The sequence below is a fragment of the Chenopodium quinoa genome, unplaced genomic scaffold (assembly GCF_001683475.1).
Source record: "Chenopodium quinoa cultivar QQ74 unplaced genomic scaffold, ASM168347v1, whole genome shotgun sequence".
Lineage (NCBI taxonomy): Eukaryota > Viridiplantae > Streptophyta > Magnoliopsida > Caryophyllales > Amaranthaceae > Chenopodium > Chenopodium quinoa.
The window spans coordinates 3,003,373-3,028,107 of record NW_018743977.1 but is presented as its reverse complement, the minus strand read 5'-3'; the positions used below and the strand labels follow the sequence as shown (position 1 = coordinate 3,028,107).

At 34.9% G+C, this 24,735-nt stretch overlaps 1 pseudogene; it reads left to right on the top strand.

The window, feature by feature from the left end:
* Window positions 1-3,114: 3,114 nt before the first annotated feature.
* On the top strand, window positions 3,115-8,028 carry LOC110689795 (annotated as a pseudogene).
* The last annotated feature ends 16,707 nt before the right edge of the window (window positions 8,029-24,735 follow it).

The following is a 24,735-nucleotide window of genomic DNA, read 5'->3' as shown; positions in this document are numbered from 1 at the left end:
TGCTTGATTGGTATGTCACTAAAAGTATAATAAACTTGGTTGTCATTAAAATTGAATTCAATTCATTAAATTATATTTTACATTAAAATTTATGTAATAAACTTACCAAATGAAATCCATTATATTGTTTTTTTTTTTCTTGCTTGATTAATGTTACCAAAAGTGTATTAAATTTTTTTAACTTGATGTGGCTATTGATGTGACACAACAAAAGAAAACCAATTGGGGTTCTTTCCTCTCATTAACCCCCACTTTGTTATAATTATACCAGATTTGTGTGCACGTACGCTATGCATGCGATATTTTGTAATGTAATTTTTCCAATGGAATAAAAAAGACTTGATAAAAAAAAAGGGTTTAACTATAATAATTATTTTCAAATTAAAAAAAAAAAAAATCCATTAGGGTAAAATTCACTATAATAAACAAAAAAAAGTAATCAATTAAAATTAAAGCACAACTTAAGTAGTTTTTTGATGGTTAATCACTTTTTTTTTTTTAATTAATGTTTCCTATTTTTAAAGATCAATCATTACTTACATATTTTAGAAATATAATTCTTTACGAATAAAAAATTAAGAATGAGATTTAAAAGAAGGAAAAGTTCATTTTAATAATCCCAACTTTGCCCAATTTACTTTAAGTGATAACCCCAAATTTCGTTTATACTATAACAATTTCAACTTTCACGTGCGTTTTCTTCTAACAATCTCAAACCGGTCAATAAAAGTCAACGACCTAATATTTTAGGTAACCTGACACGTGTCAAGTCGTGATTTGTAAAAAAAAATCAATAGGAAAAAAAAAAACAAAACCAAGCCACCTGCCCACAACCACCAGTGATGGCCACCCTCCTCCTACCCCCAGCCCCACCCTCCAAAACCGGCCCCCTTCCCTCTCCCCACCCATAACCAAAACCCCTGCCCCGAAATTAAACCACCACCCATAACCAATATCCCCGACCCCGACCCCGAACCCTTCCCCTTCCCCCTTACCCCCGAAACCACCTGTAACAGTAACCCCAACCCCCCGAAATCACCTCCCCCGCCCCCAAAACCACCCAAAACCCAATCAACGCCCTCATTTTTCTCTCTCCTCCATGTGCACGGGGTGAGGGGAAGGTTTCCAGTGTTGGGGGAAGAAGGGAGGTTGGAAATGGTGGGTTGGGGATCGGAGAGGGTGGTTCGGGGGTGGGGCTGGCCGGTTGGGGAAAGGGGGTGGCCACAAGCGTTTAGTGGCTGGTGGTTTTTTTTTTCTTTTCTTTTTTTTTTAATTTTTTTTAATTTTTTTTAATTTTTTTAATTAATTTATTTATTTAACTAATTACACAACACATGACAAATAATATATTTAAAAAATTTAACCCTTTTTTTCGGTTACATGTAATCGGGTTTGAAAAAAGAAAATGCAGGTGAAAGTTGGGATTATTGCAGAATAAACGAAAGTTGAGAATATTTAAAGTAAATTGGACAAAGTTGGGATTATTAAAATGAATTTTTCATTCATACATCAAACATTATACTACTCATGAGTTGACCTAAATAATTGACAGCGTTTGCACACGCGACGTGTGCATAACATTTTATATAATAAACAACTAGAATCATATAAAGTATAAATTAAAGACATATGGTCTTAAAATCTTTTACTCCCTCCGTCCCTTATCTACATGCCTATTTCTAATATTTATTACTCACATAATGAAGAGAAATAGACATGTAGATAAGGGATGGAGAGAGTACTATGTATTATATAATTTATATTATTTTGATTAATAATTGAACTTGATATAAACAATGGGGAAACTTGATAGAAATATGAAATGAGTAAGGAATATATTATTAAACCTTTAATATTTCCTAATTTTCAAGATTTGATAACCAATCAATTATATCTCAATCGTTAATTCTTTCCGATTTTGTCCCAATCAAAGATTTTTTTTAATTGCCTAAATTGTTTTAGATAAAATAATAAATACATAAAGTGAAGGGGTATATTGGATAGTCCATAATTTGGGTACCAATATTTTACTCCCCCTCCCTTTTCACCTATATTATAAAGATAAATGTTTGATTAATGGAAAATCATACTGACTCCCTTCGTTCTTTTTTTATTTTCTCACAATGCGTTTTGATTTGGTTTTATTTTATTTTATTTTATTTTATTTTTAACTTCCCTATTTTGCTTTATTCCTTTTATGGTAATTTTTTTTTTTCACTTTTATTACTTCTTACCCACCCCAAGGCCTAAAAAGTAATACAATAAGTCTTGTGTAAGACGGGTCTACATTAATTTTATTGTAAAACGATCAGTATGAAGGTAACTTTAACTATTTCTATACTAACTTTAACCACTCAAAGGGTAACTTTTAATTTGTCGTTAGTTTGAATTTTTATTGTAATGTGTAATTTCTTATAGATTCATGATTACATACTATAAAGGCTAATATGATTAATCTAATACATTATAAGTTTTTTATAAGATAAAATTTATTATTAGAAAAATAATAACTTTTGTTGTATAAAGAGTAACTTTAAATGCTTTTATAATAACTTTAACCCGTTTTACAATACATTAACATACACCCGCCTTTTTGAAGAATTTGTGAAAGCAATATAAGGACACGCTTTCCCTCTTTTGCTTTATTATTCCTTTTATGATAACAAGGTAACACCCATGATAACTGGCCACACGATGTGGCCAACCATACATAAGAATTTATGAATATTTAATATATTTTATTATTATTTTTTTTAAAGATAGAATACTAATTAGTTTGGTGTAAGCTAAAAAGAGAAAACAGTGAATGGGTATTATATTGTTGTTAACTTCACTTCTTGTTAGGTCATGCATGGACAATGAATTTGTGTCTAATTTACGTTAATAATAATACTGGAATCAATAAAGACCCTTGAAAGTCTCATTACTAATGGTCAAGAGAAAATCTCTAAATATATGTTTTTAAAATTTGAATAACTATGCTAAAATATAGAATACATTCCTATTCTTAGACAATTAATGAACTATACTTTGATAAATTGTTGTATCCATCCAATTTGTTATTATTCTTATTCTTATATATAAGCAACATTTACCCTCAAATCTCTTAAGTTTCCAATTTCCTTTTAAGTTGCAAGGTCACACTAATAAATGGCTAATGCTAATGGATACAATTTCACAATTATCCTCATTTTAGCCATTTCTTATTTCTTCATTGTGGTTGAATGTCATCGTGGCCTTGCAACTCCCGCTAGTACCGAGAATGAAATTTTTGAAATCACCAACTTTGGTGCAAAGGGAGATAGGAAACCTATCTATGCCAAGGGGGAATCTATGACGGAATAGTGAGTTTATTCATTAATCACCCTCTTTTTATTATCGCTACTTAATTCTTTTGCATATTCTCTTAATGAACCGTATACACCCCAAACTATTCTCGATTTTCCCTAATCTAGAATTTCCACTAGATGGTTTGTTATCTATAATATGAATGTTGTTTTGTTGTATTACAAAGCATATATACTTCAAATGTTCTAATACAATGCCTATTAGCAGGAATGACCTACATACAACTAATAATATTTTCAATCAAAACTTCAATTTGTTATGTTTTGGTCTTCAAGTGATTCAGTTCGCTCTCATGTTACTAAAAATTTATTAATATTTTTACTTTATATATCCAAATATGAATTATTATTATATATTACCAAAAATCACATATTTTAATTTCACATGAATATGTATTATACCACATAGGTCCCTTTGAACACGTGTTTAAGTTTTTGAACACATAATTAACTTTTGAAAATTAAGAAATAGTCTATTGCAAGTAAAGATAATATGCATATCCATCTTCAAATACCGAGTATTTTGCAATTTTATTCATGATGCATTACCAAGACAATCTATAGGTTTAACCATTATTTGTTTACGTAATTGTAATAAATGTGAATACACACATATATGCTCATGAAAAATAGACATAGTACGACCAAATGTATTGACGAACTTCTTTAATTTGTATGCATGTTTAGGCGGTGATGAAAGCATGGCAAAAGGCATGTCATTGCAGTAATGGACCATCAAAGGTTGTGATACCTCCTGGAACATTTGCAGTAGCAGAGGTTATATTCGCCGGACCATGTAAAAATCATGTGACTATTGAGCTTCAAGGAAATGTAATAGCTGACCTGATATTAGCCAATTTCCAAACAAAGAATTTATCGTTTTCCAAGATGTGGATCGCGTCACTTTCACTGGACAGGGAACCATTGATCTTAGTAGCCAAGCAAAGAAGTTCTCAATTCAAATTATAAGGATGTCGATTTCTCTAGTATCATGCCTGTAAGTATTACCTTACATTTATATTTTAGCAACAAAGAGCTATTTCTAATTAAACAGTTTACTTTATTAATCGTGTTAGTTATGTACACTTTTAGTAAAATTCGAGTAATCTAAGTTTGGACACAAATTAGGCATGTGCTGCCTTTAGTAACCATGGGTTTGTTATATCATCGCTATTCTTTGTACCATGTTTAGGCTCTTTTCACTTCACCTTATTTTTGCTGAACTGAAATTATTTTTACTAAATTGAAATTATTTATGCTAAACTGAAATTATTTTTATTGAATATAAATTATTTTTACTGAATATTATTTTCTTAAGGTGAAATAAATAGGGCCTTAGTCATCCATAAAATTTGTAACCTAAGAATAATAGTATATAACAAGATGCAATTAATGCAAATCTTACATATTTTCCTGAACAGTCAATCAAGTTTTACAAGGCGAAAAACATCGCGGTTGAAGGAATTAGATCAGTTAACCCTGCTGCATACCATGTGTTGGTTGTGGAGAGTCAATGCATAACCATTCAAAATGTGAAATTTGAAGCAAAATCAGTGGAATCTAACACCAACTCAAATGGTATTTACATAAGTGCATCTAGTCAAGTTAATGTGTCTAACAGCTACATCAAAACTAGTGATGATTGTGTCACTGTTGCTCCCGGATCTACTGATATTTTTATCACGGGAATCACTTGTGTAGCAGGCCAAGGCATTAGGTAATATCTCTTCATGGAAAAAGTCCCTCGGTTTTTAAAAAGTTCTTATCTTAACGGTTTTTGTGAGAGAATCATTATCATTTAATATATGAAAAACTTTTAGAGGCAAATCGAGGTAGAGAGGATTACTTTTTGTCACCCTATGCTAGTTAGCATAAATATATATGGAGTGCTAAATATATAGCTAGATTAGTGAGGTTCAGGTTCAAGTTCAGGTTGAACACCTATGATATTCTAAATTCACTGATTTTCTATAATGAAATTACTTAATCTCTCTGTTTCATAAAAAAAAAAAATTTATTAATGTGACAAAAAGAGAAAATGAATTTAACTTTTTAAGAAAATATGTTTTTTTTTTTTTGGGGGGGGGGCGGTGGGCTATATATCATTGAAGGAAGAAAATTTTCTTTGAAAGAAATTTGAAGAATATATATATATATATATATATATATATATATATATATATATATATATATATATATACGGGGAGGTTCCGCTGAAAACAGGGCTTATGGTGAAAACTAAAAACAGAAAATCTCAACCATCCATTGTTACTAACAAGATCTAACGGTTTTAAAAAAATAAAATAACGTAGAGTCACTATATATAAAAATAACGTAACTGTATACAAAAATAGGGTAACTATATCAATTTTTACAACATTTGTCACTATATACAAAAATAGGGTAACTATATCAATTTTTACAACATTTACATTAAAGTCACTGTATACAAGAATAAGGTAACTATATCGACTAAGTTTTTGACACCATTTACATAAAGGTCATTATATACAAAAATAAAGGTCGCTATATATAAAAATAAGGTAACTACGTCAATTTTGACAACATTTACGTAAAGATTAAATAAGGAAAATCATATTGCTTAATCAATCAACCACAAAGAGTTCAAGGGAGCAATTATAGCAGCTCCAAAATAAAAAAAACCATACGAGTGCAAATAAGAAACTTGTTCTACTTCAATCCAACAAAACCCAATGTCAGCTTAGATGCAGCTTTCCACCATATCATTTTCATAAGCATTCTTAGCGCAAGTCGGAATGTTGTTGTGCTTGACTATATCTCCCTCCATTTCAATTGCCATTTGCGCAAGTTAATGAGCCACTTCGTTGGCTTCTCTGTGAACATAGCTGAACTCGAATTTGCAGGAACCTTTGAGCAATTCTCCAATGTCCCCTAAGATAGCAGCAAGCTCGTGTGTCCCCTGCTTCCCAATATCTTACAAGAGCTCAGCCTCTGCCGGGTTTCTAGAAACCCCCAAACCCAGACCACCGACACCACCGAAACCCCAAACCCAGACCACCACCGCCACCGACACCACCAAAATCCCCAAACCCAGACCACCACAACCACCGACACCCACAAAAAAAAATCAAATAAATAAGCAACTAAAAAAATTGAGTAGCAATAATCAACGAATCGATTAGCGATAATTAGCAAATCGATTAACAACTACTGTAATAAAATCAAATAAACAAGCAATTTAACCTAGACAATCGGAAAACAAAAATAACGAAAGAGGTGGAAGAAATCGCTTCAATGGAGGATCGAGAAAGCTCAAACTCGCTTCAATGGAGGAGAAAGCTTAAAATTTGCTTCAATGGGATGAATATTCAGTGACGAAAATGATTAACTCGCATAATTGATTGTTGAAACGTAAAACTCACTTTTCAGGTTTAACTTTGAAGCTAAAGACGAAATTGATGAAGATTGAAGCAAATTATTGATGAAGATTTAAGCAAATTCCTCTGAAATTTGATGATTTTTTGGGAGAAGGAGAGAGAAACAGTGAGATCGTGAGATTGAAGAAAGATAAAAATAGAGCAGAGAGAATGGATGGACAAGATTACAAATAACGCGAATGTAATCTAATCCGTCAGATGAAAATTCAATGGTCTAGATCATCTGTTTTCAGTTTTCAGCTTTAGGTTTGTTTTCACATGATCCAATCTCTCTCTCTCTCTATATATATATATATATATATATAGACAGAGAGAGAGAGAGAGAGAGAGAGAGCGCAAATAATATCATATATTTGCCTATTCTTTCTTAACTACTCGTTGGAGTAACCTAACTCATTTTTAAATTCAGTATCGGATCACGACCATATACAACTTCACTTGATGTGAATGGTGTGCTAGGTAAGGGTTGCTCATTCAAGGGAAGCGCATTTGGTGTAAGGATCATTCCTCGCCTAGAGTTCAAAGCAAGTCTTATTTCTAACATTAAAGTTGAAGATTTGATAATGGAAAGAGTGCAAAACCCTATTGTCATTGACCAAATACAAAGTATCCCCATACTAAACAAGGTAAATGTGTTTCTTATGTCAAACCTAACAAGCTAATCTACAAAATATGTCCTTGAATTCGGAAAAATATATTTATGCAAATTCTCAAATTAAATTACAAGAACTTTTTTTTTTTTTTTTTTTGCTTGCAACACAGTTAATTCAAGCGAAGATAGAAGGTGTTTTCTTCAAGAACATTCGAGGAACTACAACTACCAAGAATGCACTATCTTTCTCATGTTGCGCAATAAATCCTTGTGAAGGCATTAATGTGGTTGATATTGATCTAAGCTTGGATGTAAAACATAATGCTAACCTCAACCTTGTTGACAAAACCTTACCTGAAAAAGGGCTCAACTTCTTGGTCAATTGTTTAAATGCTAAAGTAAATTTTGGGGGTAAACATGATGGATTAAGTTGTGGTATTCTTTCATAAGAAACTTTTTGGAAGTATTTGCGTTGGAAACTAGCGGGTTACATTAGGGAAACTTAATAAACTAATTTGTAATGAATTAATAAAATATATTCTCATACTTTATTTACATTACAACAATTATGCTTTTTAATCTTATTTTCTTCTTTAATTCTTCATTATTTTATTGTCCTCGCGTACTATTATACTTTATTATGATTTATTTATGGAAATGCAGCCATTATTAACATTTGAGCCAACAATTGTCAACAATTATCAACAAATTAAATATGCTTTTTAATCTTCTTTATAATATAATCCTACCTTGAATATTATATTCTTAATTGTGATTTAATGTCTATTACATGTTCAACACATAAATGGTAAGAGAATTTCAAAGTTGTAATAACATACTTCTTCCAGTTGTATTAATGGAAATATATGGAATATCACGCATCCTGATATACTAGTTTAACCTTTATTATCTTCAATAGTCTATTTTGGACCTTTCTCTTAAATTTATCTATGTTTGCACTAGTAATTTAATAAACTTACATTGTTTGAGTGTATTGAATTTCCTTATAGTGAGACTAATTCTAGCTAATCCTGATGAATTTTGTCTAATATTGTTAGATTACGTAGATAACTATGAAATTGGCTCTTTGATAGGTAAATATGCCGAATCGCAACTATATATTATCAAATTTTTGGATAACATTAGATAAGCGGTTTTTTCACCAAATAGATACCCATGAATTTTTAACAAATTACCAAATACCCACTTTTTTTAAAAAATTCAACAAATATCCCTGAGTTTTTAAAAATTTACCAAATGCTTTTAATGACTAATAGTCTTAACTCCGTTAGTCATTAACCCTTAACTAACCCATTAACTCGTAATTGAATACTGAGAAGTGTGTCAGTTAGCATGTAATTTTTGAACTGCAAATATTGCTCAATTAAGGTTTTAGGTTTATTTTGGCATATAAGGGCCAAAATGAAGTTGAAATTAGCAAAAAAAAAAAGGGCTAAAAATGCCTCGGTTTGCGGGCGAGGAAATATCTCAATTTGCGTGCTTTAGTTTTCATTTTCTTTCAAGTTGTGTAAATTGCTTGGTTAAGGTTTTAAGTACTATTTGGTCCTCATGAATCAAATTTAAGGTTGAAGTTGGCAAAATTCGAACGAAAATGCCTTGTTTTGCATGCAATAAGGAAAGGTGTTACATGCTTTATTTTCCGAGCGGCGAAAATGGTTAAGTTAAAAGTTTTAGAGGTCATTTTGGTTCTTAAGAGACAAATTTAAGGTCAAATGATAAACAATGACCAGAACTGATTCGTTTTGTGTGCAAAGAACCATAAAACCTTTACCGACTAATTTTCTCAAAACTTAACTCGAGGCATTTTTGGGCATTTTCTTTGCCAATTTCAACCTTAAATTTAACCCATAAAACCATAACTAAGCAAATTTCACAGCTCGAAAAATATAAAGCATGTAAACTAAGTCTTTCCTTGCAAGCAAAATGAGGAATCTCTAGTTGATTTTTACCAATTTTGACCCTAAATTATTTGACCATGAAGGGTTGAAGTAACCTCTAAAGCTAAAAAAGGCTTTGGGTTGGGCCTACCATCACCTGATCCAGCCCAACCCAGGCCCTTAGTAAACTTAGCTCGACCCTTAACTATTAGGGTTAGGCCACGGGTAGAGCTTGGCCTTTTTCTGATTTGGGCCTTGCCCAACCCTCCACCCACTTTAGGCCCACTTGAGTCCATGTTAGGCCTGTAGGTTAGCACATGAAGTACGACCCATGGGTCCAAAGCCCTATACAGCACGGTTGTATCCTTGCCTTTTGTGCTTATATTTTCCCTTTTCGTAAACATTCTACTATTTTTAATTACAAATTTTTTTCTTTGGTCACTAGGGATGGCAATTCAATCCTAATTCGATCCAAGTCCGATCTGATCCGAAGAAAAAAGTCCGATCCAAATCGAAATAGAAAATTCCGAATCCAAGTCCGATTAAAAAAGTTCAAATCCGAATGGAGTCGGATCACTCTCGGATCTTGCTTGAGGTCCGATGGACTCAACCCAAGTTCAAATCCGAATTAATAGTGTTAGTATATATTTCTACATCTGAGTTTGTAATTTTTATAATTGTAAATTTATAAAATATCAGTTCTTTTTTTTTTTTTTTTTTAATGAAAAGGGAAATATATTAATTAATCAACCATCAGCCTTCAACAGTTCACCAAGAGTTCGGCTAACAACTCCAACATAACAAACCATTACAATGCATAAAACTGAAAAAAGTCTAAGCATGGAAAAATAAATTCCTGCTACAATAAAAGATAAACCAAGCAACTGTTTCCTTCTCCCGACCATTCCCTGCTATCAATAATATCATTTTCATACGCGTTCCTTGCACAGTAGGGGACCTTGTTGTATTTTTTGATCGCTCCATCCATGTCCACTGCCATCTTGGCCAAGTAGTGTGCCACCTCATTTGCTTCCCTTGGCACATAGCTAAACTCGAATTTGCAAGCTGTGCTGTCTCCATACTGACTTTCTTGGCCTTCGCATCAATCGCCATCAGCATTCCATCTCTGATTGCTAAAAGTTTAGCTTCTGGTTGGTTTCTTGCTTTTATTTTCCATGACCATCCTTCAAACCAAGCCCCGTCGCTAGTTTTGATGACTCCTCCTATGCCTCCCGTACCTGCATTCGTCCAAGCTCCATCAACATTGAGCTTAACCGAACCTCTGGCTGGTCTCTTCCACTTCATATCCTCTGTGTGCTCAGTAGGTGCTTTACCTTTCCCCTGAAAACATCAAAGGTAGCCACCAAATCCACCATGTACTTGTTAAACAAAGTAATGGGATGGACCATTGCAAGTTTTAAAACCACCTGATTTCTAACTCTCTAAATGTGCCAAACAGCCACTGTGATAATTATTTTCCAATTATCACTTAATCCAAGTTAAAATTGACCCACTCTTCCCACTCCGAATTATTAAAGACATGAAAATTAAAAGATTTATCAAGTTTGTTTCCAGCTAAAATTCTAGACCATAGGACTTTCGACTTAATAATACAATCACGAAAAATGTGATGGTGACTCTCAGGTGGAAGATTACATTGAGTACATATGGGATCAAAAATGGGAATAGTAGCTTTAAGGGTGGTGGCAGAAGGAAGAATTTGATGAGAGGCATTCTAAAGTAACATTTTATATTAATGGGGGGCTTGAATATGCCAAAGCTTTTTCCAATTAACAGTGGGAAAAGAAGGATGAGGAGTAAAGTTTGAGGCTAGTCGATAAGCCACTACAAGAAAACAGCTTGATTCCGATGGAAAAAATCCGTCAGAATCATCGGAAATTACGTCGGAAAATGGTCTTCCAACGGAATTCCGTCGGAATCAATCTGTCATAAAACCCTTTGTAGGAAATTCGACCTTTTCCGACGGAATTTCCGTCGGATTTATTTCTGTCGGCGCTGTTTTTGACTTTAATCGAGAGTCCGTCGCAATTTTCCGACGGAATTTTCGAATTTTCCGTTAGGATCTACTTCTTTCCGACGGAAATTTTCGTCTGAAAAGTTAATAAAAAAAACAAAAAAAAAAAACAGCCCCACCCACCACCCCCACCACCAGCCCACCCCCTGCCCCCCTACCCACCCATACCACCCTGCCCCCATAATAACCCATGACTGCCCCCTTACCCACCCACACCACTAGCGCCCCTAAACCGGACCACCAGCCCACACCACCCACCTTAACCCACTAGTCCCCCCTAACCCGTACCACCAGCCCACACCACAAGCACCAGCCCACACCACCAAACCCACGCCACAAAACCCACGAAACCAACAAAACCCTAAGTAACAGCCATCCACAACCACCACCCAAACCTAAAACCACCCAAAAATACCCGAAACTACCCAAAAAAACCCGAAACCACCCATATCTAGAACAAACGTCCACCCACAACCACCACCCAAACCCACGCCACCAAGCCCAGAAACCACCCAAACAGTGACCAACTCTAACCCCACGAAACCACCCACCACCTTCATAAATCGCCACCCACCACCAGCCCACACATCACACACGCACACACAACAACTTAAAACCCAAAAATTTTAAAAAAAGCAAAGAAAAAAAAAATCAGAAAATCAAAAAATTAAAACATAAAACATACCTTAAATTGAACTGGGCTCGAATTTCACCACGAAAACAGTTTTTTTAGGCCAAATTCGGCCATAAAAAGTCTAGATCTAGGCTTTTAATGGTCGAATTTGGCCTAAAAGACCTTGAAAATAATCAAAACAAACTCCGTGGTGGCGGTGGTGTTGGTTACGCAGCAGCGGTGGTGGTGTTGGTTGCGCAAGGAGAAGAGAGGAGAACTGAGAGGAGAACTAAGAAGGAGAAGAGAAATGAAGGAAGGAGAAGGAGAAGAGAGAGAAAGAGAGGGCGGAGGAGAGAGGAGAACTGAGAAGGAGAAGAGAAATGGAGGAAGGAGAAGAGAAATGGAGGAAGGAGAAGGAGAAGAGAGAGAAAGAGAGGGCGGAGGAGAGAGAAGGGGGAAGCGAAGAGGAACCGTATGTGGAGAGGAGAGAGAGAAAAGATCAGAGAACAAATGAAGGGGGGGTTTGGTTTTCGAAGGATTTTAATTCCGTCTGAATATATGGGATTTCCGACGGAATACTCCGTCCAAATATAATTAACTTCCGACGGAATATTTCATCGGAAATCCCATATATTCTGACGGATTTTTATTCCGTCGGAAATTTCCGACGAATTTTAACAATCCGTCGAAAATTCGTCGGAAATTTCCGACGGAAAAAATTCCGTCGGAATTTCTAATTTTTCCGACGGAAATACGTGTCCGTCGAAAATCAGCCTATTTCTAGTAGTGAGCACTTTTAATAGAGAATTGACCATTAGTTTCCTTTCCCCAACAAATTGAATCTTGAGCAGTAGAAACTTGTGAAAGAGGAATGAATTCAATAAGCTCACAAAGGTCATCAGGGATAATATGCTTAATTCTATCAAGAATCCACACTCCACCCCTAATGATGTCACTAACCCTCCAATGTGCAATATAATCCGGAATGGGAACATCTATCATGAGATATATGGGTTTATCCCCAACCCAATGATGATACCAAAGACAAATATCCTTCCCGTTGCCCACCCTATAGGAATCCCTTGAAGGAGAAGGTCTTTCCCCTTGAGAATGTCCTTCTAAAGAGGAGAATCCCTATGATTGGTATGTCAATTAAGAAAGGAAGAATTTTTAAAATATCTAGATCTAAGAATTCTCACCCAAAGTACAGTAGGTCATTAATGATTCTCCAACCCAACTTAGCCATAAACGCACGATTCCAATTCCTCAACTTCCTAATCCCAAGGCCCCCCAATCCCATAGGCAAGCAAATTTTATCCCAACTAGTTCTTGCAAGATAGTGAGAACGATCAACTTTGTTCCAAAGGAAACGTCTACAACCTCTCAAGATCATCAAGAATAGCCACAAGGAATAAGGGGCGTTTAATTTGCATAGCATAAAGGGGGTAAGAGTTAAGCACAGATTTAATTAAAGTATTTCTTCCGGTCATATTGAGAAGCTTTGCTTGCCACCCTTTGATTCGATCTTTAGTTTTAGTAAGGAGATCAACATAATGGGCTTTCCTCAATCTATTTGGGCTAATATTGATTCCTAAGTACTTACCAAAGGAAAGAGAGCCCTTAATATTAGAAGCACTAAGAATGGCTAGTTTGAGCGTGATGGACATTTTTGGAGGGAAAATGACTCTTGACTTGGTAGGACTTATGAAAAGGCCCAAATTTGTCCCAAACTCCCAAAGAGTATCTTTAGTGACTTCAACATTCTCAACCGAAGCTTTTCCAAAGAGAAAAACATCATCCGCATAAAATAAATGGGAGATGCTTATCTCCTCATCAGTTTTAATTGGTCTCCAAAGCCCTTGCCCTACCTTTTGTTCTATCATGAGAGAAAGACACTCAAGACATAAAACAAAAATATAAGAGGAAAGGGGATCACCTTGGCGAATTCCTCGGGAAGGAGTAAAACTTTCCGTTATTTCCCCATTCCACAAAGAGATAGACAGAGTAGTGATACAACTAAGAATAAGATTAACATGGATGTCCGGAAAATTCATACCCAAAAGAGTTTCCCTAATAAAACCCTATTCAAGACAATCGTAAGCTTTGGAAATATCAATTTTGAAGGCCATAAGATGTTTCTTACTAGCTTTTTTTTGAACAAATGGGCTATCTCTTTAATGACAAGAATATTTTCATCAATAGTTCTTCCTTCACAAAGTTGGATTGAACTGGATTGATGAGATCACTAAGATCCGGCTTGATGAGATTTGAAATAATTTTAGTAATGAGCTTGTAAATGGAGTTAAAAGCCCAATAGGCCTAAAAGCATTCATAGAAGATGGTTGGGGAATTTTTAGGATTAGGGAGGTGTAAGACTCATTAATTTCAGGAGGGATACTGCCAGAAGAAAAGCAGGCATAAATTAAACCAAAAATAGAGCCCTCGACAGTGTTCCAAAATTTTTTTGAAAAAAATGGGTTGAATCCCATCTGGACCTGGGCTTTTCATTGGAGCCATGGCTAGAAGAGCACTCTTACCTTCCAGCAGATCTACCTTGCTACGCAGGAATTTAAAATTAGTATTATTAATTATTGAATTTAGGATAAAACCCACACATCTCGGCTGAAAAAGCTGATTAGAAGAGAAGATTTTTTTAAAGTAAGAAACACACATATTTTTTAGGAAATTCTGATCATAAATCCATGCACCATTCTCATTTTTTAGGCAAAGAATTATTCCTCGAATGTTGCTATCCTTAGAAAGAATATGAAAATATTTAGTGTTCCTATCCCGATATTTATGCCAATCAACCCCCGCTTTTTGAGCCCATTTGCTCACAATTTTTATAATTTCATTAAGCTGATTAAGGAGGTCTTTTTCTATATTAATGAGAAATCTCGAATAGTTTAAACAAAGGGATTTTTGAATACCTTCAATGCGAGCAATGATACGGTTTTTGTGATTAAGCGATTCATTAAAAACATAAGTATTCCACTGTTTAACTTCCTTAATAAAATGAGTTTTTGCCCTAATGAAATCATTGTTTCCCAACCCCCAAGCATGAGTAAAGAAATCACAAAAATTAGCATTTTAAATCCATGCTTCTTTACATTTAAATGGGAAATTCCCACTACTTTTTAATGGATAAGAATCAACCAAAATAGGACAATGATCCGAGTAGGTTCTTGGTAGATTTAATACCTGAGTATTTGGATGATTTTGAAACCAAGTAGCATTAGCCAATGCTTTATCGAGCCTTTCCTTGATCATATAAAGCCCATCACGTCCATTATTCCAGGGGAATAAATGACCCTTGAAATTAAGATCGATTAACCTCGCTGCATCGGTCCACTTTGAGAAATTTGCACCAGATTATTGGCAAAGGGTCTGCCTCCCATCTTCTCCGATTGATGAATGACCTCATTCATATCCCCGACCACCACCTATCACCCATGGTGTATCATCTGAGGGAGCAGATTTACCCAATCCTTCCATAAGTGCAGTTTCTCTAAGGCCCATATGTCCTCCATTGACAATGGAGATGCCATCGCCCGAATTTCTGGGACTAAATTCCCCGTTGGAACATAGATGAAATCTAGAGCAAACCCTACTAATTCCGTTTGAGGAATCAAAACGCCTAGTAGATTTGTTGGGTCCATTAGGTTTAAGTTTATGTTTACGAACTGCAAGTGGTAAGTCAGGGGGTTTTCTGGTGATGGTTCTAGTGGGAGAAAAGTTGTTCCATACTCTAATGGAGATTAATGGATGTGGTGAGACATCATTATGTCCAAGCCCTCTTTCATGAGACTAGTTTTTCGGTTTGAAGGGGCCGAGTTGAAAGAATTGAACTGGCCATAGGGTTGGAGTTGGATATGTCGGGAATAGGTGATGAGTTTGAGATGGCGGTGAGACCCGACATAGTGATGAAAGCGGTAAGATTTTGGTCTGCGAGGGTGGAGGAGAAGGTGGATGGATGGTTGGAGTAATTATCGAGGTTGGAAGGGGGAACGGTGAGAATTGGTGAGGGTTGGTTGGGTAGGATGGCAATGAGAGATAGAGTGTGGTCACTGATTTCATTGTTGTTGATTTCTAATAGAGATGTTTTCTTTGTGCTATTTAAATTCTTCTGATATATTGTCTGTTTTTATTATTCCCAAGAGTATCACTTTGCTCTGTTTTCTCTCCCTCATTTCCTTCTATATGTAAAACACTCCATTGTGTTTTTTTAGGCAATTGTTGGCGGCTCACATATTCCCATGCTTCTTGCCTTTATTTTCTATTTTATTCTTTTGACTTCCTTCTCCTCTTTCAAATTTGCTTTTCTCATCATTCCTGCTATATTTCCTTCTAGATGCCGCCAAGATCCATGGCCCATACTTTGTTTTGACTTGTTGCTATTGTTGGGCTGGCCCCCTTATGTTCTTTCCGTTATTACTGTTGGACCTTTGCATGGCTGGATTTTCAAGGGCTATGGCTACATCCTTAGGATTAAAACTAGGCGTGGCTAATCCTGCAATTTTTGTTGGATTAGTGGGATGCATGCCTAGGTATGTCCTCTCCTTAAAAAGCTCCCTAGAATGACCTATTCTCTCACATTCGAAGCAAAGTGAATGAATTTTCTCATATTCAACTCTTTGCCAAGCTTTCCCTACCCATACCTTGGTGATCAATGGCTCATTGAGCTCGATTTCAACACAAACCCTAGTGTAACGGCATTTTTTGATTTTATTCGTTGAATAATCGACTCTAATTGGCTTTCCGACTACCTCTTCTATTTAGCATAGAGCTTCTTTCTCATAGTATTCAACCAGGAGCTCTGGAAATCAAATCCATACCGAGATATTCTGGAACATCTCCGTTGAAGGTCTAAAATTTGGACGCCATTTGGAAATCATTAGATAATGATCTAAGATGAACCAGGGACCTCCAAATAGAGCTTTCTCCATATCATCTTGCAAACTAAATCTGAAAAGATAAACTCCTTTCTCCATTTCAATTGTTTCAAGACTCCTTTTAGGATTCCACATCCTATTGACTCTTTGAGACATGAATTCAGCTTTAATCGTTATCCCCAAGCATTTTCCTATAAGAGTGAGCTCCCAAGGTCTACGCAGCTCTCTTATTTTTTCTTTGGGAAAGCTTACTGCATGCTCATAACCAGATACATCATCCTCTTCATCTTCCCACTCATGCGAATTGATAGCTATCTTCCTAGCTTCTGTGAACCACTGCAAGGATTTAACTACCGCTTCTCTAAAAGATCTTGTGGTGTGAGCTGGTTGGCTGGATATAATACCAGTATTTCTAACTTCCTATTCTGCTTCCCTTATATTGCATGGAATCCACTTCCATTGCAAACTTCCCATTGCTATCATCTTGACCATGCTTCGAATGATTAGTGCATTCCCCACTCTGTTGTTGATCTAGCATTGTAACCGAATTAACTATTGTATCCAACTCCACTCCAGGAGATGGAATCATTGTATTCCACTTTGTAAAAGTTAGGCTTATTATTGCTAAATAGAAGACAAACACCACCATAGGAGAAGACCTGAGTTGGAAAGCCTCTCGCTCTGTACAAGGAGGGAGCTCCCGGAGCCCCGTTCACCAGAGTGAAGGGGTTAGTCTCCGATGGCTACACTTCTAGAGAGAGAGAGAGAGTTGTAATGTTAGCACTTTTTAATATAAAATACCAATTCAATTCATATATTTATAATTCTATTGAAAGTTTATTTGCAATTATACATGAATGTGGAGTCTTTAATGATTTGGATATATACATATACACTAGTTTTGTGCCTGTGCAATGCCCGAGTTGTTTATTAAATTTTAAAATAAATTTTTTTATCTATATGCTAAATTTTAAAACATATCATTAATATAAACTTTTTATCTATCTAAATAAATCATACGTGTCAATATAATAGTTACTTACGAAAAGTTGGATGTCATATCTGTGAAGTACTCTTTAACACAAATAGTTTTGATATATAAAAAAATAAATTTATAAGATAATTATTGAGAGTTATAATGTATTTTGAATAAAATTATAATTTAATCTGTACCTATGAAATATTGGTATTTTATCGAAAATGAAACTCTAAACCAATAATTTTATCCTAAAATTCTATCCAAAATTTATTGAAAATAAAAATCTAAACTAACTTTGTTAAGCTACAACATCTATCTAAATCTATCCAACTATTTTATTAAAAAAATATATTCAAATAATTAAATCCTACATGTCAAAATAATTATTATTATTATATGTCGTCTAGTGGATTGCTAAACATCGCCCGCAAATCTCTATATAAAGCCCACAAATTGTAGGTGAATTGACACTTTTGCCTTTACATGGTTTTTTAAAAAAAAAAAACTCTCACACACTCTCATCTTCTCTCTACTCTCATCACCTCTCTCTAAAAAAAAAAAAAACAGTTTCAAACTATAATGTTGAGGCGGCAAGGCAAGGAATTGGCGGCAGCAGAGGTGGAGGAAAGGCGGCCACACGGTGGCAAGGTATTTTTTAAAAAAATACAAAAAAAATTTTAAAAAAACCTGGAAGAGGCGGAGCATCTAGCTGGGACGCCAGGCCCACGGCAGCGACGCCCAAGTAGGGTGCCACCACCGTGGATTTGGCTTCCCAGCAGACTTCAGCCTTATGGCAGGGACGGCTGATCGAGACGCCAGGGCCACGGTGGTGGCGTCTTGCGTGGGCGCCGCAGCCGTGGCTTTGGCGTCTTGCCCAGCCGCCGCTGCCGTGGGGCTGGCGTCTGGCTGGGACGCCGAGTACTTTTTTTTTTTTTTGTTTATATTTATATTTTTTGTTAAGTTTTTGTTATTTTTTTTTGTTTATGTTTATATATTTTTTTTTTAATTTTTCATATATTTTTTTTGTTTATTTTCATATATTTGTTTTCAAATTTGTTATATTTTTTTTATGTTAATATTTTTTTTCAATTATTTGTATATTTTTTTGTTTATTTATATATATTTTTTTCAATTCTTTTGTATTTTATTTTATTTTTTATTTTTTTTTATGTTTATATTTTTTTTTATTTTTTGGTATTTTTTTTCCATTTGTATGTATTTTTTTTTGTTTATGTTTTTTTTCCAGTGTTTTGTAATTTTTTTTATGTCAATTTGTTAATATTTTTTTTGTTTATTTGATATTTTTTTGGTTAGTTATTTCTAATTTTTGTTGTTTGTACTTAAAAAATAGATTATTAATATAAATAATAATAATAACAATTGTTATTATTTTTCGTTATTTAAATGGAGTTAGGTATCGCATTTTCGACCTAGTGCGGGAAAGAGTATGGACGTTATTAGAAGTAGAAACTACTCAATGGAGAGCTTGGGGCCCAGACACGTTAAATCCCGTGGTATTTCGACCTCGGCTCGTAGAGAACGGGTTCATTATCCTGAGGAGGATGAAGATGATGATGGTGATGAGGAGGAGGACGCAGATGAGGATGTGGTGCTTGGGATGGACGATCAGAGTGGACCATATGATGATTTCTATTCAGTCAGAGGCTTGATGATATATATGAGACGCATAGGGTAAAGATGGTAGATTTGTTAGTAGATCTGGCACATCATCTATGTCCACTGTGTCTGCGGTAAGCAGAAAACGATCGAGGGCCGTTAATGATTCTTGGGTGGTGAGGGTGAGGTGGCTGACCTGTAGACGGGAGTGTGATTCATAGCTTTCTAGGACACATAGCTACCCGTATCTGGGAGGACTAGGAGAGGGCTTTGGATACGGACATTTTGAAATGCCAAACCTGGGAAAAAACATCATACCATGTCGCCGTCTAGAGTCCTTGAGAGAGTTCTTGATGCTGTTCTTCTGAGTATCAATAGCCTTATTTATTCTCTCGAACAGTGTATCCAGAGTAGAGGTGGAAGAATCAGTCCTGTCCTTCAAAGCTTTATGAGCGCTCTCAACTCTACATGTTGTAGTGTTTCCAAAATGAAGAACTTGGTTTGTCCAGTATTTGACAAACCTTTCCTGTGAGGTATCCACTGCTGCATCACATAGTTTACCACTGTCGGACACTATTGGTACGCATCCTTGAAGTTATCTAAGGCTCGATCGTACTCTTCCTCTGTGGTAGCTTGCAGGATCTTCCGCCACTTACCATGTAGCAATCTCTCTATTGAATCTAAATTCTTGTTGATAATGAGGTAGGCTTTGACTTTCACACAGTTTTTGATGTGCCATGTGCACAGTAAATGCTTCGATTCTAGAAACAGCTCCGCTATAGGGGCAAAGTGACCTCCCTCACAATCACTGCTGATGGCTGAACATTAGGGCCGATGTAGTTTCTCAACTTCTCTAACACCCAATAATAACTCGCAGCCGTCTCATCCTTGATGACTGCATAACCAATCAGAAAGTTTTGGTTTGTTGGAGCCATCCCAATCATCTCAACCAGTGGGAACTTGTACTTGTTTGTCTTGTATGTTGAATCAATCAAAATCACAGATGGCCAAGACTTGATCATATCAGCACAATCAGGATGCATAAGGAATAAATGAGTCACCTCGAATGTCTCTTCATCAGAATTAAACCAGAACAGGTAACCACGTGCTTGTGCCTAGTGTAAAAGCTGTTGTATATGGTTCCTTCCCTCTGACAATTCAAACCTCAGTTTCTGTCCAACGTTGTAGATGTGTCTTCGGTTTGGCTGGTCTTCAGGAAATTTCTCTAACACAGAAGCTAATATTTTAGTAGGCTTCACTTGAGCATCACTTATTTCTTTGACAACTAGTTTTGTAGCAGGACTTAGGCTGCTTAACTATCGATGACCCAGTTGATATACTATCATCTCATGGTTGTGATACCCCCATTTAGAGTAACCCTTCACTTCCCAACCGTCACGACTTTGGTGTTGTCGAACCTTTACTCTGAACTCACATCCACAACCTTTCCGCTTTGTATCAAAACGAATCGATGTACTAAAATCTCGTTCCTCCCTTTTGCAATAACGGTCGCATCTCAAAATGCGATCCATTCTACCATCCTGTTGAGATTTATGAGTTGCTACTACTAAACAAAAGCCAGATCTAATTGCAACCTGTTTTCCCCAATCAATCGCTTGTTGAGCATCTTCGAAGGGACCATCATGTACATAAATCCCACTATAATCATTTTCGTGTCCACCATAATCCTGCAACAATGACATATTATTTTTAAATACATATAATTATATAAAGATTAAATTAATACATTTAACACAAAATTAACACATAAGTAATTTCTAAATTTTTTATTTGTAAATTTAATTTCTATATTTATAGCATAATACATTTAATTTCTAAATTTACACATAATTAACACATAATTATGTATAAAAGTATTCATACAAAATTAAATCATAATTATTTGTTTTTTTAGGAATTATTAACACATATTTAATTTCAAATTAGTATCAAAGTTAAAAAACCGAAAAAAACAAAAACTTTAAATAAAATTAAAAAATAATAATTACGAACCGTGGCGGTGGCGTTTGACCGGGACACCGCCACCGTGGTTGTGGCGCCTGGCCGGGATGCCGCCACCGTGGCTGTAGCGCTTGCGCCAGACGCCACCACCACGGTGGCAGCGGTCAGGCCATACGCCGGTCAACATTTCGTAATTTTTTACTGCAAAGTACCTCGCTTTCCGGCAACGATGAAGGCTTTCCGGTATCCCTCGGCGATCCAGTCCTGCTCCACATTTTTTGTGAGAGAGAATTACGTTTTGGGTAAAAATTAGAAAAAGGGAAAAAGCGTTAAAGTAAAAATAATTGTGGGCTTTATGTAGAGATTTGTGGGCGATGTTTAACAAATTCCGTCGTCTATGTGGCGCGACACTTGAGGAAAAGTTAAAACATCAAGTGTCGTTGTCTCGTGGCCTAACTAAATATTTAGCTTGATATATATATGTATATATATATATATGTATGTATATATATATATATATGTGTGTGTGTATATATATATATATATATATATATATATATATATATATATATATATATATATATATATATATATATATATATATATATATATATATATATATATGTAGAAATGGGATCATGTGAGAACACATCCCTTATGTGAGAACCCCAACTTATGTGAGAACAAATCTAGACCTTTGAATTAAGGTCATCTGACGGCTCTTATTCAATCCGCCTCATTAAGGGTAAATGTGTAATTTCACAGCTTGAATGACTACCCCCAATCTTCTCAAATTTTCATTTTCACTTTCTCTCTCTTCATTACATTTTCTCTCTCCTCGTTCATATTCTTTCTCTTCCTGCGAATTCATTTTTGGTACTACATCGATCTTGCTTCTTCGCTCTTCATACACTTGATTCTGGACAATTAAGGTATTTGAGTTTTCTTTCTTTAATTATTGTTTTTTTTATTTTGTTGTAATTAGGGTTTTTTCTTTGTTTTTGGAAGACTTACAATCTGCGATTTGTAGTTCGCTTTTTGTTTTTTTGATCAATTATGGTTTCATTAATTATTGTTTGTGATTTTGTTTTATTTCAAATGATTTTTTTCTTGAATTGCTTTTTCCTCTTTTTTTTTTTAAATCACGAATTTCAATTTCACTAGTTTATCGTTAAATGCTTTTGTTAATTTAGGGTTCTTTATAGTGTAATTCTAATTTTTATCTATAATTTATGAGGTTATGAATGGTTATAGAGATTGATTTTGTCAATTTTGGTACTTGCATTTCACTAATTTGTGCTTAAATTTTGATGCACACTAACTGTTTGACAATATTCTTCAATGAATCCTATTATTTTATCAATTTCAAATGTAGTACATATTTAATTGATGATCTTCTTATTTAGCGAAGATCAGTAGAATTATAATGAATCATGTACTTAATAATGTAGTCATAAAGGTAATTTGTGTGAATTGAAGTCTTTCATATTGTTTTTATCATCTTTTAACCATAATTTTAATCATATGAAAGTAGATAAAAATATGATAAAAGTAAATCAATCAGACTCTTAAGTATCTTTCATACTTGTAAAATTTTAGACTTGCAAGGGTTTGATAGTTAAATTAAACCATACCATAATAATTGGCTTTAGCTTGAGTATTAATAACCTTTACTTGTACAATTTAGCTTGAGGGTATATATAGCTTTAGGTCTTCACAATTTAGTGTGGGCGCAAGTTCGTTGTACATAATAAGCCTCTAACTGAAGCACTGAATATAAGTGAGAGATAAAACTAGTAGTATTGTTTAATGAAGTTACTGATGGTAATGCTGCTGCTGCTGATGTAGCTTCTAAGGAGCAACAACAATTGTAAAAGTAGAGTTGCTGAAATGGTTAATAGTGAATAGGAAAGAAGGTGAAGTTGATTTCGATATTCAGAGGATGAGACTGTTAATAGGCATAATAATAATAATAAGAATAAAAATTATTTCGACATTCAGAGGATGAGACTGTTAATATTCTATGAAGTATCCTCATGCCAGCAACAATTTGTGGGCTTGCATACTCTTGTTTGGCACCACCTTGGGCCTTTGGCACATGATTTCCATTAATACTGCTCCTACAAATTGGGGCTAGACAACATATGCTTAATGAGGGCAGATGACATTCCCTTTCTTTCTAATGTGGAGGATCATACTTAATAATAAAAACTTGTCTCACTGCCAGTGTACAAAGAGGCATGCTTGAGGTGCTAAGGCACTAAACACATTACAGATTATAATGGTTGTAATTTTACCATAGTTAGACCTTTTATACATTGAGAGAAGATCAGTGGGAGAAAATTTATAGAGACTATATGTAGTGGTTTTATTAATTTTTCTTTACATTTTGGTAGAGACAAGCCTCTAAAAAAAACGTCTTCTATCCTGTATCTTTTGTAATTTCTATATTCTAGGAATTAGAGGTTCTCTCCTCTCCCCCCCCCCCCACACACGCACATCCACTTACCCCACAACCCCTTTTACCACCTTTTATTCCTATGTATGTGTATTATCTTGTAGATATGTCTTTTCACTAATGTTAATGCTTGAATAAAAGATGAATATAAGAAAATAGAAAAGAAGACATGGACGGAATGGTACAGGGTTTTCTTTAAAGTAATTAGGAGTATAGGGAGGATGATATTGATCTCAAGTAGTCCTGTCCCTGAAGTAGGCATATATCATGCACCATGGAGTTTTCAATTTCAGGTTTTCAAACACCAAACCGGCCTTATATTAGTATCCTTTTCAATCCTCGTCTAAATTTTCTTATGAAGTCTTCTCTATGTTTGTATATGGCTTTCAATTTTGCATTATTATGACTTTTATGAGTGCAGAGTGCTATTTGTGATATCTTAAATTTTGATGTAACAAATTCTGTTGTACTGTATCTAGTTTTTGGACATTATCATAATCAATTTCAGTTATTTGATTATTTGACAAATGAGCAAACTAATGGTTGCTCATTTCACAAATGAGCAAAGAAATGCTTGTTGATTAAAGAAATGTTTCCTTATTTGACAAATGAGCAACTAAGTTTTTGCTCATTTGTTAAATTAGCAACTAAGTATTTGCTCATATGACAAATGAGCAACTAACTATTTGCTCATTTGCTAAATGAGCAAAAAATTGATTGCTCATTTCCCGAATTAAATGATCAAAAAAATGTTTGCTTATTTTACAAATGAGTAACTAATTATATGATTATTTGACGAATGAGCAAACTAATGGTTGCTCATTTTACAAAAATTTACAGGTTATAGATTTGCAAAACAATTCTTTGCTCATTTGTCAAACGAGCAATCACTTTTTGCTCATTTGTCAAATGAGCAAAAAATG